This window comes from Euprymna scolopes, chromosome 17 (genome assembly GCF_053919585.1).
Source record: "Euprymna scolopes isolate OS-2025 chromosome 17, ASM5391958v1, whole genome shotgun sequence".
In the NCBI taxonomy this organism is placed as follows: Eukaryota; Metazoa; Mollusca; class Cephalopoda; order Sepiida; family Sepiolidae; genus Euprymna; species Euprymna scolopes.
The window spans coordinates 76,849,928-76,868,759 of record NC_136498.1 but is presented as its reverse complement, the minus strand read 5'-3'; positions in this window follow the sequence as shown (position 1 = coordinate 76,868,759).

The window sequence follows — 18,832 nt, the reverse complement described above, 5'->3', positions numbered from 1 at the left end:
GAGTGTGTCAGAGTTATTAATAATTCTGCATATTTAATTCAAATGTGTTTAGCATTGAATGACGATAAAACTAAGACTATTTGACATTCATAACTACAGAAAGGATTGCGAAATTTTAGTATTTTATGGGTGGCATTTTTTAAGGGGTCAACCCTAACTCTAACCATCTCAGATTTTTATCTGTGAAGTTGTCTGAAGTATATCTGTCATATCAAAACAATCCCCTGACTATTCCATTACTGAAGACGGCCATCACATTGTTGTAAAGTTAAAGGGTTTCATAGTTAGTTGAATCACTGAAACTAAAAATGCTTACAAACATAATTACTTAACAAACGCAGATAATTCACGGGTACATAAATACACATTTTATTACCAATTGACAAACCTGAAAGTCATGTAACATTACAATGCAGAACAACAATCATTTGCTTCTCACTTAGAAGTCGTTAAAGTCCTACTTTGACAATGTCCTCACCAGGGTAAAACCTTACATGTATTTGTTAAGGTCGGAACATATTTGTGTCTCTCCTGGGGGGAGGGGGGTACCGCGGCTCCTCTACTCGATACTCAAACTCGTTCTCCCTGTCTCAGTGTGTCAAGGGGAATCACTCCCTCGGTGTCTATATGAACCGGTGTTCTTTGACTAAATTCCCCTACAACAGTAAAAGTCATAAAAGTGCTTTTGTATACACCGAAAAACAAAGAAATAGATGACAACATATATTTCTTTATATACACATCAGTACGTGGAAATATGACAGATGTGCATTAATGCTTTGGTTTTTCTAAAACCCATTTTAATATTTGGTTAAGGTATTATGTACTACATTAAGTCAGTGACACTCACTCTAGGCGGGTTAAACTGGCTTTCTCCAAAAGAGGAAGTATTAAGGGAATATCAAACCCACAAGCAGTCTCCAGTTGCAGGTATAGCCTGTCAGGGGAGGTAATATCATTCTTGCAAGGATGTGTCGACATCTTCCTACATACAGTGCCTGGTATTCCTAAATGGTTACCCATCCAGTACTAACCAGGTTCAACATTGTTTAACTTTAGTGATCTAATGAGAAATCTGATTATGCTGTGCTCTAACCATTTTCTTCATCCTTTTGCATACAGAGAGTTGTCGAAGTAACACATTTGAGAGCTATTTTCCTTGAACGATATTCAAGTTGTCTCTCCTTAGTTATTCATGGCAACTAGGAAATGAACTTTTCTTTTTACAAATATAAAAAGACTTGTGCCACATATGTGCAAGATACAAACTGAGCTTTGTCAATCAAATTTTATGGCTAAACAATGATCGACAACATGTTGCAAATTGTTGGAATGAAAAGGAAGATAATTCCAAATAATGCAAATTTTTGCAAGATTTTATAAAGTCATTCTTACCATGAGAAGGAGTGGGACAGGCATTTGAATTTATCACTGTTTAATTCCATCTTAAAATAGCTCTCCAGAGATAGAGTGTGAAATCAGTCTTGTACACCATTGTAATGTCTACGAATTCCCATTAATCACTTTAAAATGATTCTCATGTAAATTGATAAAGTTATCAATTTTCTTTCCATCACAGGTACATACATCATAAAGATTTTTATTTTTGTTGTTTTATTGGCGGGACCAAATAGTTATGAACTTGCACCAGTTTTTCTTTTTTCTTTTATATTTTTGTTTATTATTTTTTTAATATAAGAGAAAAGTGATTCGTTGAAGAATTCGACTGAATTCAGTTCTTATTAGTTTTTTTGTTTGTTTTACTGATGAGTTATCACTTCTCAAGGCCTAGAAAACAGTCGAGGATAAAAGTTAATGAAATGAAAACATTTAGAAAAAAATGATGATTAATACTATGAAAACATTGAAAATCTCCTCATACCACCTATTCAAAATAACAGCCAACCCAGAGAACAGCAATTTTTGCCCCTTTGTCAGAAAGTTCAGATCATCAGTTTGTGGTGTGATCCCTGGCATAGATAGTGACTATTTTGAACGATGATAGCGTTTTTGGGTTTGACCAAGAACCACACGTACATTTAATATAAATTGTGCATTGTTATGTTTTAGCAAAGGAATAAAATGAAGGATATATATGCATGTTACGTTGTGTGTATGAATACGTTCTATTACGACGTACATGTTTAATAGTTGGGTTTTATATTTTATCTGTATATTCATGTACGTGTAAATGCGTATATGTATATACGTCCTATCATTTAGTTGATCGTCTAGTGTGTGTATTTTAACATTTATGCAACAGTTCTAACAGGAAACGATTGTAAACAAACAATTCTTTTTAACAGATGTAAATAACACAACACATAACTGAATTATTTACAAACATTTATTTTCATGATCCAGCCAGCATCTTCAGAGATTACACGTTTTTACATCTTGGCTGCCTGAGATGACGCTGCCTCCCGTGCCATGGAGGGACCAACTCCTCTTTTTGAGTCGTCCGTTCTCTCTGATGTCCAGCTCACGACTACTAAAATCTCCCCAAATCTACATTTCATCACGTGTCTCAACCCCAATCTAGTTATTTGTTTATGCAAACCAAAAATCATATTTACATCTATTTTCTATTTTCACATTCCTTTTGTAATATTATTATATGTCAATCATTTTCCCCAATTGTTTATTTTTCTAATCATAATAATTGATCCAGCGACCTGCTGTTGTCTGAATCAATTAATAATAATAATAATAATAATGTTTTGACCCTTGGCCTTGTTTGCCACAGTTAACACAGATACTATGCTATGATCACAGCCAAAGGGTCACAACATTACACTCCTTCCAACCTTTTCTTAAAAAATGTACGGCATACATTTTTCCTATACGCTCTATTCTGGGTTTTTTTTTTTTTTTTTCATTAGTGCAATCTCTAGATTTCTACCTCACCGGCCAATCCATAAAAAAATTAAATTTTCCCCTTTTTTTCAGCTATTTACGCACTGACGATCCTAATTTTATTCAGACTGGAATTTCCCCGATCTCATGGCATATCTCATTTTTAATACTATTCTTACATCCCACCAGGGTAAGAAAAGTCAATTTCTATTTCTTAAAAAAAATTCCACCTCAGTCGTTTTTAATCGACTGATCTTATGGCATTTCCTTGGTGTATGTTACTCCTCCTACGACCGAAGACACCCTTGTCTATTCGTGCCATAATCCATGAAGGCCTCTTTTGCCTGTCCACGTTGAAAATATCTCGTCAACTAAATTACTGACTCTTTCTTCCTTTGGGTTTAATATTTTTAGACTTACACGCTTCTTTTAATATTTTTTTTTAAATTTCATTCCCTAATAGGGTAATCTTTACTTACTTAGTTATTACATATTGGTGGTATATTTTATATTCACCTACTTATTCTAAGTGATTCGCAACATAATTGCCACTTCTGCACCTTACGCCACATCAGGGGGCATTTCATTTGCTCCCTGAAGTTGATTATCTATCAACTAGATCTGCTCACGCTGAGCAGAAATATCTTCCGTTCTGCTATATTGCAAAAAACTTTTTTCCAGGTCGGTAACTACGACTGCCTTCAAGGCACATAGCTTAGCGGAAAACATTGGATTTTCACACATGAAGTACTCAAATTTGCTCCATGTTGACTCTACTGGAAATCAGCAGAAATCCCAATTCGAAAATTTTTTTTTAAAAAAACGAATCACTCCTCGAAAATAGTTTAATTATGAATGAAAAATTGAAAAACGAAACTTTATAAGAAAACATTTTTATACAAGAAATAAGAATACAAAAATTAGTTTCAATCATGAAAATGTTCAGTATTGCAAACACGTGTTTGGTAATGAAAATTGAATAGTCACAAGTCAAAATGTTCATAGTGTAAATAATAAGCATATATAAGTAATATACATATGTGAGTATTTGGCAGCGTGGCATTGTAATATGTGTGTGTTGGTTTATCTTGTTCTTTACTGCATGTATAGGTGTGAGTAGCAATTTGTCTCTGTTTGCCTGACTCTTCTAAATGTGCAAGAATGTGTGAGTGAGATGAAGAAAGTGAGTCATTGAGTCACTTTCTTTGCGACTTTGTCATTGAGATGAAGAATGTGAGTCATTGAGTCCCTTCGTTTGCGACTTGCCTTCCCCAGCCCAAAGGCATGGGGAGGAGAGTAGAGAATACCTTCTTGGGTTCTTGTTTGATGTGGCCGGATGGTGACATCTGTCTCTAGCTTTTGGCTGCTTGTTTTATGATAGTTTCAAACTTTACATTGGCTTACTATTCTGGCAAAGACTTGTTACTATTAGGACTTGAAATGATTTTCATTTTGTTCAAAATACTTTGAGTTAACATAGTCATGTGAAAACTTACTTGCTTTTAGCATGTGACAAATAGAGCATATAGAAAGCAACTGGGGAAAGGAAGAGGGCAACTAATTCAAGCCATTTGCTTTTTAGCATTCACAGGAATAACTTTGCAAGCAATTCCACGACACACAATTCATAGATTATGAGAAATAAAAGACAAAATAGGACTAAGTAACAGTTTTTTTTTGTTTTTTTTTTTGTTTACATCACACTTGAACTTCTGCATGTCAGTACAGCTGGGGAAGCAGGAACTTGGAAGGGAATTCCAAAGTCTAGCAGTTCTGAAGTAAAAACTACTGGAGTAGAAGGCTTTCTTACATCTAGGAATCTCTACTGTGTAAAGGTGGGACTTTGCTGCTTGTCGGGTGTGTCAAAGATATTTACGTCGAGGAGGTCCAAGGCTTTGTAGTTCATCAGAGCATCCACCGTTACAATACTTGTAGAACAGGCAGAGAGATGTAACATTTCATCGATGGGACAGAGATTGAAGCTTAGATGACAGTTCAGGACCTATCAGGTTGGCGATTCTCTTTTGAACCCTGTCCAGGAGTGAGAGAGTAGTAGCAGATGCATACATGGGTGAATGGTGGTCTTGTAGAGGTACAGGATACTTTCAGGCGTAAGAAGCTTTCTGGCATGGTAGAGAGAGCCCACTTTCTTCGCAACAGACTTAGCAATGCTCTCAATGTATCTGTTCCAACTCATGTTCCCTGTGAATGTTAGGCTGAGGAGTTTGAACGAAGCACTTCCAGGTAATGTATCTTTAGCCATAGCCATTGGTGGTTGAGAAAATTACAAGATTTTTAAAAGTAAACCATGATCAACTTTTTACTCTCCAAATTAGTTGATAAATGTTTACTTTAGGGTCCTAAAGTCCATATTACCAAAACCTCAAAATTTAACATTATTAATTGGTAATTGGTATTCTGTTATTCTGCTGCCAAACTGAATGTGCAGTTGGTATAACTGATCTCTTCATTAACCTAACTACTAACTCTAAGTCAAGATTGGCATATTGCTATGCCATACTTGGGGTTAGTGATGGAGTTTTTTTTTTTAAGGTGGTTACCACTTATCAAGGCCCGGAAGCCACTCAGGGATAAGGGTTATTGGAAGTACAGTACATTAGTGTGGAGATTTAATAAAGTGTCTACTTAAGGGGGCGGTTCATCAGGAATTTGTTTATGCTGGACTTGGAGACATCCAGGTTGTAGTCAGGTGGGAAGCAGGCAGACGGAACAGAGTTCCACAGGCATGCAGTTCTAAGAAAGAAGCTTTGTTCATAGAATCTACGTTTTGATTTAGGCATAGATAAAGAGTGTGGAAAGTTTTTGACAGTGGATTCAGCTAGATGAGTGTTTTTCGTAAAAGATTGGCGAGGAGGGACCAGAGATTGGAGTTCAGACAAACACCTGCCATGGAAATAACGATAAAACAAAGATAGGCTTGCAACGTCTCTTCTGTAGGAAAGAGGTTGCAGGGAAGAGAAAAGGGCATCCCCCACTAAGCTACAAAGTCTATTTTGTACTCTGTCAAGGCAGGATAGGCTGTTTTTAGCAGCTCCTGCCCAGATATGGCAGCAGTATTCCATCCTTGGACGTACTTGGCTTTTATATAGATAGAGAATTGCATCAGTAGTGAGATATCTTCTGGAGCGGTAGAAGGATCCCACCATCTTTCCAGCGACCTTGGCAACAGACTTGATGTACGTGTTCCATTTCAGATCAGGAGTGAAGGTCAAGCCCAGAAGCATGTCAAACCATGGGGCTTCTCCTAGATGAGAGCCATCCATTTCAATTGATGCCAGATGGGGATGAGAGCGTTGATGATGTAAAGATAAGAGTTTGGTTTTAGATGCATTAAAGGTAACCCGTCACATCTTCCCCCACTGAACTACATGCTCGAGATCAGAGGAGAGAGACTAAGAGAGAGTTTTGTCATTTACAGCCTTAGATGTGTTTCCGTAGATGGTCGTGTCATCAGCATAGATGTCAATGAATGATTTAAGTATGTGTTTAGGGAGATCATTGATGTAGATCAGGAAGAGAGTTGGGCCCAGGATGGACCCTTGAGGAACTCCAGCATTAATATTGCAGGCCTCTGATTTTTGTCCATCAACCACTACTCTTATGAGCCTATCAGAGAGAAATGATTTAATGATAGAGAGAATATTTCCAGTTGTACCATAGCTGGAAATCTTGTGAAGTAGACCTTTATGCCATACCTTGTCGAAGGCCTTTGATATGTCAAGAGCAATTGCCCTAGAAAGAAGCCTTTGTCAAGAGATTCACTAATCCTATGAGATATAACCGTTAGCACATCTGCGGTAGATCTAGCAGAACGGAAACCATATTGCGTGTCAGTAAGAAGGTTATTTCTGCTGAGGTGGTTGACTATTTCTCTATTCAATATGGATTCCAGCAACTTACTCATGACACACAGGAGACTTATTGGTCTGTACTGAGAGGGAGATGACTTATCACCTGAGTTCTTAAATACAGAACATACTGATGAGGTTTTCCAGGGTGTTGGAAAGCACTTCTCCTTAAAGCAATGCTTAAACAGTTTCGTAAGTATGGGAGCAAGTTCTTGTTGAAGCTTTTTTAACACTATAATTGGGATGCCATCAGGGCTAGTTGCTTTACTGGAATCAAAGTTCTTGATTAGCTTGGCGACCTCATGCACAGATATTTGTATGTTACCTAGCTTGTTCTGTGTTATAGGAGGAAATATGGGGAGTTGATGGCCCTCGTCGCATAGGGTAGAATTAGCTGCAAAGTTCTTTGCAAATAGTTTGGCCTTGTCTGAAGCTGACGAGATGACCTCTGGTCCATTGATAATGGTTGGGATAGAATGCACACTTCTGTTCAGGATCCTATTTGTAATTTGCTAAAACTAGTGGGAACCAAGCCACTGATCAGCTACTTTGGATTTAACAGATTGGGCATAGAATTCTCTTGCATTTTTTATTACTCTTTTACAGTGGTTGCTGGCGTTACTGAAAGCAGCTTTAGTCTCAGTGCATCTATTATGTTGGTAGCTATGGAAAAAGTGATTTCTGTGCGCGATCGCAGCAGCACATTCTGGGGAGAACCATGGCTGGCTGTTAGGTTTTTGTTGGAATTTTTTAGATGGCATGAATTGGTCTATGCCTACAATTAACCATTCGGTGAGGTCTGATACTATAGAGGACACATCCTTTTTAAACATGGAATGCAGAGGTAGATCAGATATAAATGTACGGAAGCTATCCCAGTCAGCCATGGAGTATCGGTATACAGTACAGTGGAGGAGTACGTCTGGGGACTTATTACATTTCATTTTTATCTTAACTGATACGACGGAGTGGTCGGAGGATCCTAGAGGAGAAAGAACAGAATATGAACATAGCTCAGGGGAAGTTGAGAGAAAAAAGTCTAGGAGGCTTGCATATTGACCTGTAGTATCGGCACATGGGTGGGTTCGTGAACAATCTGAGTGAGGCCATAAGCAATGGCAAAATCATGACAGAACCTCCCCCTCATCGCCCGTCTTATTTGAGTGGGTCAGCCATTCCATGTTATGAACGTTGAAGTCACCACAGATGTGGATGTTAGCCGAGGGATGTGCAGACAGGATGTGGTCTATTTTCTCAGATACGCTCTTAAAGATAGTAACTCCGCTGTTATGGGGCCGATAGAGGGCAAATATAAATGCAGTGGTGTAAGCAAGTGCAACCCGGAAGCACATATAAAGTAAATTAGAATCTTCTCTAGAGATATCCCTGCCACATGGGAAGTCATCTTTAATGTAGGCACATATTCCATGCCCATGGCGATCTTGGGGGTCAGATTTAGATGTTAAGTTAGAGTATCCATTAATTATGAACTCATCTAGGGAAGTGGTCGGCCCTATTCCAGTTTTGCTTAGAAAGAATATGTCTGGTTTCGTCTCCTGTAATTGGGTTTCAACCTCTGGAAGGTTGGAATGTAGACCCCTGATGTTGGAGAAGGAGACATGGTAGTAGGGGTCTACATTGGAAGATGGGGTTCTATATTAATTCGAGTTGTTTTTCTGGAGGTTTCATTGTGAGGTTTTGGGATTTGTGGAACAGGTCGGCTTACTTGGTTAGAGCAGGATAGAGAGGGAAAGTAAGAGAGAAAAAGACAAGAATTTTTTTTTTTTTTTGTAGCACATGAAAAGGTAAAGCCATAACAATTACCCACTAGTATGACATCGAGTGGCCTCACCGGAGACTACTGCATGGTCCAGAATCCATTCACCAAATGGCAATACAGCAGTCCCAGTACTTTGCGCCTGCTGATAGGACAGCCTCCTTAGTGGTTAATCCAAGGTTCGGGTCTCTGACTATCAGGCGGATAATGTCAGCCCAGACAAAACGTTTACCTCCAGCACCCTTACTAGTGACATGGCCACAAGGATAGACATAGCGACAGAAAAATTTCCTACATCTCAGACTACTGTTCACCGAATACTACCGACCTTGAAAGCAGCTTTTTCTTCACCCTTTGTCAGAAAAATCACTCATTTGAATGAGGACTGAGGGAGAAAAAAGGAGAAGCGAGAGTTACTGGAGCTGCCGATAACACATCCACTGTATTATCTACTCTCCATTAAAAAAAGGGGGGTGTACAAGGGACTTATTAATGTCTACTTATACTAAATTCGGTGCTCAATTATCAATTCAGGATGCTTTTGAAGGTAATCTCCCCTCCCATATTAATGGGTGGATGTTTTTGGCATTATATATCTCGAGTTTGAATCATTCGAGCTTCACCTTATAATTAAAATCCAATAATGAACTTTTATCAAGTTGTGAAGTCGGCTTAATATTAATTTACATTTGAGTTTAGATGATTATTCAAGGTTTTCATTTGGGAGGTTCTCGTTTTCATAGGTGACTTTTTTTTTCTTTCCATTTTACATGTAACAAGACAATTTGGGTTAATAGCATATTTCACAAAAATTTCAGAACAAAAAAAAAAGCAAGACAAGATAGGTAAAATTTAGTTACGAGTTTTTAAGTCAAAACTGTAATAAGAAAACAGTTAGCAGTAATTAGCACAAATTAGGTTCAAAAGTTAGATAGAAACATTTTTAACCTTAGCTTAAGAGTCTGGAAACAGCGACCTACCCCTCTTAAGGTCATATCGGAAGTGGGAAGCAGGCTGATTTCATTCTAGCTACATAAAGATATGGTGGACGTTGTGTGTGTATGTTGCAGGGGGGGGGTAATGCTTTTAGATTGAAATAATACGAAGCATATTTTTATTTCTTGCAAAAAAAAAAAAGCTTTGGCTCCATTTTTTCAAAAGAACACAAATTGTACCAATTCAGCATTCGGTTTTATGATGGCATAATAGACTTTTGACGAGTTAATGTTAACGTCACCATGTTGAATCTTTGATTTTTGGCACTTTGAAGTTTAAGACCCTAAACTAAACATTTATTAGTTGTTTTTATGCCTTTGTTTGGTTTGGATTCTAATGTTTCTACATTTTTTTTTTTGTCTTATGTTTTATTGGTGCTCCATTGAGTTTTCCCAATTTTCTCTTTCTATGTCATGCACTTAGCTTTGCATCAGCTTGTTGGTCCCTTTGTATATTGGTTTGTATATTGGTTTGTATATTGCTTTGTATATTGGTTTGTATATTGCTTTGTATATTGGTTTCAGCCATGTTTTTACTGCTTCTCTGTAAACTAGGGATTTTATTTCATACGTGGTTTAGTAGCGGATCTGGTGAGTTCTTTTGTTTCACTATTTGTGCTAATATGTTTGCAAAAGAGGTCACTGGGTCTAATTCATCGAGCATTTTATTATTGATTAGAGACGAGCAGCATTAATTGAATTTAGACCTGTTGCCTTTGACTTTTTTTGCTGTAGAATTCAGTGTATCGAGGGTTTATTGCTGTGGGATTAGCTTATTGAATTAGTTGAATTTAGACACGTTGGCTTTGTGGAGCTGCCATTTTGGATTCTTCTCTTCTGGTATAGATTTTTTACAATGAGGAAAATAGGTGAGTGGTCACCATCATATTCAGAACTTATAACGTGAATTCAATGCAAATAAAATGGAAGAACCAGGTCAATAGTAGTTGTGCATGTTTTGTTATCAAAACTAGAATAGTTAAATAACTAGAAGAGTACCTCTCCCAAGATGGGTACACTTAATTCTATAAATAGAACAGTTTTTTACAAAGATTAATAATTAATATGAAGATATAATAATACTAAAGCTTATGTCTAGAATCCTTATTGAAATTTTCATAAAAAATACACAATGCAATTTTGATTCTAAAAAATGTCTAAAATTAAAGCTTTAAGCTTAAAGAGTTTTAAAGAAGAAAGTGTAATTCGGGGAATCTTGCTTAAGTTATGTCAAATGGTAATGGATCAAATTCAATGCAAATCAGGATTTTAAAACAGGAGATTGTGTCTATATTATGCCCCCTAAAATTCTTTTAAAATATTTGAAAGAAACTGAAATTATAGAAATATTTATTAATTGATGTCTGTTCAAATTTTACAAAAATTGGAGCTATCTGAATTTTCATGAATGACATCCACTTCATTTTTACCCCCTTTGCAGAAAATTAAATTAAACTAAATATAGCTTGTATTTGGAACCCTTACGCATAACAGTTGTGTTACATAATTCATAAAAACAGGTTAATTTAGGAATGTATTTATGCATTCTTATAAGCATATAATAAGCAAACCTATAAACATGTCTAACTTTATAAAGATAGAGATAGCTAGACGACTTGCATCAACTGTGATACATTATGCATTAAATAGTTAGACAATCTCTACTATTATATAAAAGGAACTTTGTCTATGTGTGAGTTCATTCCCTATGGACTCGAAAACGGCTAGGCCGATTTTTTATGAAATTTCACACAAAAGTACTTTATCTGTCTGGCAGTGTTCCGTTCCTAGATAGGTTTTGTATTGGAATGTCTCTGATAAGTATCGAAAATCGAAATAATCTGATGAAAGAAAAATAGGCGATTTTGACACAGCCTAACATCTCAAGTGCATTTGAGAAGTTTTATTTCCACACAAGCTGAAAGGCCCGATATATAAAATCAACAGTAGGTTCTTTGATATGAGAAGGGTGCGTTTGAAATAAACGTTTCTGTTTAAAGCACAATTGAACCATGATACTTCACTTTTTCATTTTAGATTTTAATTCAAGTCATTATCACCGCACATGCAGTAAGGCCAAACATATAAAATCAACAATAGGTTGATATCACAGGGGCGAGTTCGAAACGAATCTCTTTAGAGCACAAGTGAAATATGATACTTGACTTTTGCATTTTAAACTTTAAATAAAGCCAACATATATAAACAATAATTTTATAAAATCGACAGTAGGTTCTCTACAGTGCAATGTAGACTACAATGTATTGTGGACTAAGTCAGTGCAAGAGGCATGTGAAGCTTCCTCCCGCTGCACCGTGATGGGTCAGTCCATAACTAGAGCAGGCAAGATTTAATTGAAAAATGGGTGATTTCACCGGTTTCGATGACAATAAAAATGTCGGAGTGTGAAAAATTCGTTGATCATCATTCAATCCCGGGCAACGTCGGGTCTCCCTGTTAGTCTTTATTAAATATGCTCCTAAGTTTTCTGGAAAAATGGTTAACCTCCAGCATCCTTATTAGTGACATGCAACATGAGTTTGACTAGAGATGGAAAGAAAGAATAACTCAAGAATGGTTCCCTCTAATTGCTTCTCATGCAAAACTGCCGACCGAGTAATTCTCCAGAAAATATGGCCGATGCAATCATCATAAAAAAAGCTCTGTCTGTCCTGACGAAGACGAGTTTGATTTAAAAACAAATAAATACCTGTTTACTTTTTTTTTTTAAATCTGCATTGAATTGTCTTATCAATCTCACACTAGCGGGACCTGTGAAAATTCCACAGGGGCTCATTCATATGTAGTATATAGATGTTGGCATTCTGTAGATGTTCAGTGTAAATAGAGACGCTCTGATATTATTGTAGCTCTTTTGTTAAAACTGCAAAAGTAAGCCCAGTCATAAAGTATGCTTAAATATGATATATTTATGCTTGCAGATTTTGTATATATTATTATAGAGTTAGTGTTCTATCATTTTTTATATGTTATAAAGTTGTGATTTAAAAATATATATATATATATATATATATATCTCCATATAACTTGAGTGCATTAGCTTGAATCGAAACCGAAACCAAATCTTACGAAAAAAATATATGTATATGTATAACTTGAGTTCCTTCATTGATAATCGAAACCGAAACCAAAACTTATGAAGAATTCTTAATAAAATTATTTATAAAAAAATAGATGACTTAAGTGCCATCAGCTATAATCGAAACCGAAACCAAAATTTATAAAGAATTCTTGATAAAATTATTTATGAAAAATAAATACATTACTAGAGTGCCATCAGCTATAATCGAAACCAAAACTTATGAAGAATTCTTGATGAAATTATTTATAAAAAAAAATGAGTTCAGTGCCATCAGCTATAATCGAAACCAAAACTTATGAAGAATTCTTGATAAAATTATTTATAAAAAAAAAAAAATAGATTACTGGAATGCCATCAGCTATGAGGGGCATGCTATAAGTAATGCCCCTGACCCACTTCCCATAGCAGTAGAGCAACGAAACGTGGCACAGTTATTAATCTTTCTCTACATAGGAACCACCCAGAGTTATGCATTTCTCCCATCGTTTGATGCAGCTCTGGAGACCGATTTGTAGAACACCCCAGGTTGGTCCTCCAACCACGACGTGACATCAGAAATAAAGGTTGTATCATCTGGGAAACGGTTTCCTTTCAAAAACAACTTCATGGCTGGGAAGAGGTGAACGTCAGAGGGTGTAAGGTCAGAAGAGTAGGGAGGATGGGAAAAGAATTTCATAACCACACGCCCATGCTTCTGATCTGCCGACATGCGAGTTGTGAACTGGAGCATTGTCCTGCAGGAGGAGGGTACCTTTGCTGATCTTGCCCCGCTTCTTGATTTTGATAGCTTCCCTTAATTTCCTCAAAAGTGAAGCATAATAGTCTCCTGTAATTGTGGTACCCTTTGCCAGAAAATCTGTCATCACTACTCCGTCCTGGTCCCAGAAGACTGTGAGCATGACTTTGCCAGCAGAGGGCTGCACCCTTGCCTTCTTTGGAGATGGTGAGTCCAAGTGCTTCCACTGCATTGACTGGGCTTTGGTCTCTGGATCATAGCAATGGACCCAGGTTTCATCCTATGTAATAAGTCTTTTGAAAATCTTTGACTCATATTCTTGGCACATCTCCAAATTCATCCTCGAGTACTTGACGCGTTCTCGCTTTTGTAATGGTGTGAGCAACCTGGGAATCCATCTGGCAGACACCTTATGCATATGGTCATGAATGATAGTTTCCACAGACCCTGTACTAATCTTGACATCTTGGGCTATTTGGCGAATAGGAATGCGCCGATCTTCCAAAATGGCAGTCTCAACTTGACGGACAGATGCCTCATCAATGGCAGAAGGGGGCGGGGCGACCAGATCTGGGAGCTATTTCCACAGACTTCCGGCCATGTTTGAATTCACGACGCCAGCATTTTACAAGGTCATATGATGGGGTATTATCACCATAAGTTTCTTTCATTTCATCAAAAGTCTCCTGTGGTGTGCGTCCTTTCAAATACAAAAACGAGATCACTGCTCGACATTCAACAGGCTCCATTTCACACCTGACTCAGTTCAAACACCTGTAAAACAGAAACCACAATTAGTTCAGAGCTGTAATTTGCCACATAAACCGTAGAGATATAAATCATTGCACATACAAAATTTCAGCTAGATCAGACAAATGGAAGTGGGTCAGGGGTATTATTTATTGCACGCCCCTTGTATAATCGAAACCAAAACCAAAACTTATGAAGAATTCTTGGCAAATTATTTATGACAAGAAATGGAAGTACATAACAATTAAACAACCCGGATGTAAGCGTGACACAGAAAATAACACCCACACTATCGTATTAATATATAGATTTGGAATTTGCAAAAAAAAAAAAAAAGTTTTCTTTAATGTGAAACTCTCATACATAAGCATTGAATTGTTCAGGTATATAATTCGTTTGTAGGGATATGTTTTTGTCCATATTTAAATATGATAGTTATTGATTATTTGCATATTAAATGAAGAAAGAGAACTTTAAGAACACCATTACTATGACGGCTGCTATAAAAAAAAAGAAACCAGCTCTAAACAAATAACTATGGCGGCTACAATGAAAGAGAAAGAGAGATAGACAACTTATACACACTGTCACTACAACAGCTATCAGGTTGGTGCAAAAATACTGTCGTGTTTGACGTTCAACTTCATGTCAAAACACATTATTTTTGCACCAACCAAATACTACTTTATAGTGATATTTTCCGCTTTTAAACCGTTTAACTCCAAATAATTTAGGTGAATGAAGCAAGAAATAGTGTAGTCATGAAACCTATTTTTGCCGAACAAAAAAGAAAAATTCTCCAATATGAAAACATTTCCCAATTATTTTTACTCATTAAAACACATACAAAAAAGAAATTTGCTGCAACAGAGAAAATACAAAATCTATTTTTCCTTTGTGATGTTTCAAACGAAATGTTATACTTCTACCTGGTTTATTTCTGTTGTGCACATAGCCATTACTTTAATTTTTATCATCAGGATGGTTCTGAGGTGACCAAATGCCTGCAAGAAAACAATCTCCAAAACGAAGTCCAGCTATCCTGAAAGGATTTGTAAAAGTCTACCATTCTTCTCCTTTTTAGTAGTCTTTAGGTCATTTCATCTTCTAAGAGCAAGGCTGATCTCTTTGCTCATCTTTTTGCTGAGAATTCTTCTCTTGATGATTTTGGTGCTGTTCTAGATTTTCCTTTGAAAACTGATCAGACTATTATCATTGCAAAGATGGTTCTTAGGGTTTTTTTCTAATCTTGACTAGTCTAAGACTTCTAGTCCTAGTTCAATTCCTATTATTGTTCTCCTGAACTTTCTTCTATCCTTGTAGAAACAAGTCACAGTCCTGTTTCTCTTATTCGAAGGAGTCCTCTGTTGTCCCTATTTTAAAAGTGCAGGTGATTGATCTGACCCAACTGATTATCGTCCTGTTAACTTCCTCTCTGTTATTAACAAAGATTTTGAAAGGTTGGTCAATGGCAAGTTTGTTCGCTTTCTGGGAAGTCTGGGCATTTTTACTCATGTTTTCTATGGCTTTTGTTCAACTGTTGTAACTGAGCAGATCTGTCGGTTTATGGATAATTCGGGAAAGGGTAGAGCCATTGTGTTTTCGTCTTCTACACAAACTTTACAGTTAATTAACGGTAAGATTTTTGACATAATTAGTTTGTTTTTTTTTATATCTGATTGAAGCTTATCTGTAACTCTAGATGGTGTCTCTCCATTTTCTTTTCCTTTCAACGCTGGTGTCCCTTAGGGTTCTATTCTATGTCAAACACTTTTTTTCTATATATAAATAATCTACCTTAGAATATTATTCAGAAGATTCAGTTCTGCTAATTCCACTCTCCATTCTGCTATTTCTTCTCGCTCATCATCCTGAGATCAATTGAAATATGCAGCTGATCTAACACTGAACCTGGATTCAGTCATAAATTGCAGTATGAAATGCCTTGTTTTGTTTAATACTTTTAAAACTCAGCTCATGCCTTTCAATCATAGGTGTGTCCCTATTTTCCTTGAGATTCTCATGGATGACCCGAGGAGAAACTTCTTGGTCTTCCTATCAAATTTTTCTTGGAGTTCATATATTACATCCATTGCTCTTTCTGCTTCTTGTAAACTTGGTTCTCACACTTTCTCATATCTGAAGTTATTCTCCATCTCTACAAACATACTACCAGACCATGTATGGGGTACTGCTGTCATATTTGTCTGTTCTATTTGAGGTTTCTTGATAAAGTGCAGAAACGTATTTGTAATTTAATTGCCCCCACCCTTTCTTCTCAGTACTCTCTCACACACACACACACACACATACAAACATGATGTTGTTAGTCTCAGTCTTTTCTGTAAATACTATTATGGCACGTTTCTGAACTTTTGAGAAAGATTGGTTATTCATATTATTTGGATTCATTGGAATATTGATCTCATCTTGAGTGTCATTTTCACAAAGTTTTTGGTTGATGTAATCTCCGACCTTCCTTAAGTGTATCTTGTTGAACTCGGAAATGTTTCTGTTGAATTCTGGAATTTGGATAGAACTTCCAACGAAACCTTTTATTTACTTCACAGGGGCAGTAAGCACTTGTTCTGTCAACCATAAGTAATTCGAAATTGTATTTTTCAGTCACTCGCCCACATTGAGAATTGAACGTTCAAGAGAATATCACTTTTACAATTGATTTTTTCTAACCACTGTGCCACAGACCCTTGCAGACAGTCAATCCTAGTGCAAATTTTGGAAGCTTTAAACCTATTTTATTTTAGTTGTAAATATCACTATATATATATATATATATATATATATATATATATGATTACTTCATTTAATCACATAAATCAATATACAAAGATATAATTTTATGCGTAAATTTTCAGTATTTACTTCAACAGTGCTCAATACATAGGTAGAGCTAGGTAGTAAGTTATGAAAATATATATGGCAATTAAGCTACACAGTATATTCCACATTTCATTCTCATGAGAATTCGTCAGGCTTATCCTAGGTAAGCCTGATAAATTCTCATGAGAATGAAACGCAGAATATTCTGTGTAGCTTAATTGCCATATATATTTTCATAACTTCGGAAAATCAGTATGCATTCTTGTTATATGGGATTACTGCCTTCTCCCCTGGACCAATATTTTACCTGGCAATAATACCCGGAAGACATCGCACTCCTTTCGATAATGGACTGCCCAGGTTGTATGAAACTCCTTTTCCTATAATTATTTTCATATAATTATTATTCACCACCCAAAAAACTTTTTCAATATTTGTGCTGAAAAGCAAAATATGTGTCTATTCACAGCTGAACATTTTGCTAACCACATTTCATTTCCGCTGATGATATAATCCATTATTGAAAATCCATGGATTAAGGAAATTAACATAACCCCCTTCTATATATTCCTTTTGTCAAACGATAAATTTTTAATTCGAATATATGTGTCTATATTGATTTTCAGAATTTAACTTTAACCACTAAACTTTTATATATATATATATATATATATATATATAAGTGAACGTGTGTGTGCGTGTCTGTGTACATTTCCCTACGCAATAACTCTGTCAATTTTAAGTCTACAGACTCGAAATTTGATATACAGGGTACTGAGATTTGGGAAAATCGATGTGATCGGTTTTTGGCCAGAAATTTGGCAATTAAGGGGTTAAAGTTCAATGATTTGTCCTTTGAGAACTCTACCAAACTCCTCCAACAATTTTGAGCCTACGCACTTGAAATTTTAGATATAGATTCCTTGGACATGGATCTAACTTAATAACTTGATTTGAGCCCAAAACAATGAATTTTAAAGGGTCGTAATAGGGGTCAAAGTTTTTAAAAAAATTGACCTCTGCGGTCTCTTCCAAATTACTCAGACAATTTCTGGTCTAAATATTTGAAATTTTACATAAAGGGTATTCAGAGATAGGGCAAGCTTTTTCATCAGTTTGGGTCGAAAATTTTTAGTTACCAATATATAAATGTATGTATGTCTGTTTGCATGTCTGCCTTAAACTTTCAATAGAGGCGACGGATTTTACCAAGATCAGTATCGTTTTAAAGTTCGACCTTTCATACGACAAATATCGAAAACTTGGCTAAAAACATTAATATTTTCCCCTTCAACTAGGCACTTTTCTACAGGGGGGGAGGGGTCACTTTTTTCACCGATATTTTTTAAAGTTATCCTCTCCTTTAGATTGTCTAGCCTTAATTTAAAAAAATGTCGCTTCCGGTTTGGCGGTGGTCGTAACAGAATAAACGTTAGGTTTTACCCTGTTCTTTTTCTCCTTTGTGGTACAGGTTCAAGCCTGTCTTCCTACTACCACTTTATTTTTTTTTGCTCAACATACACATCCAAACACCCGGGCAACGCCGGGCTGAAATGCTAGTATATATATATAATTGTTTATTTATTACTGTATATATTTTTTATTATTTATAATTAATGGTTCTCATATTGTGTTAAAATCTATACTAGGTCTATTTAGTAATTGTCTCCCAACATATGTGCTGCTTCTTTGACTCGTCTTACTCTTCACCATTCTTCTCTATCTTTAATTTTCACTTCATCTCATATCTTCACCTATTACAGCTTTTCGGTGTTCTTCTAACCATACTTTTAGTGGATGACATGTCTCACCTTTGAATAGCTTTCCACATTTACATGGTATCTCATATACACAGTTCTTAGTCATGATTTTTTCTGTAGGGGACTTAACTTGTCTTTAGACAGT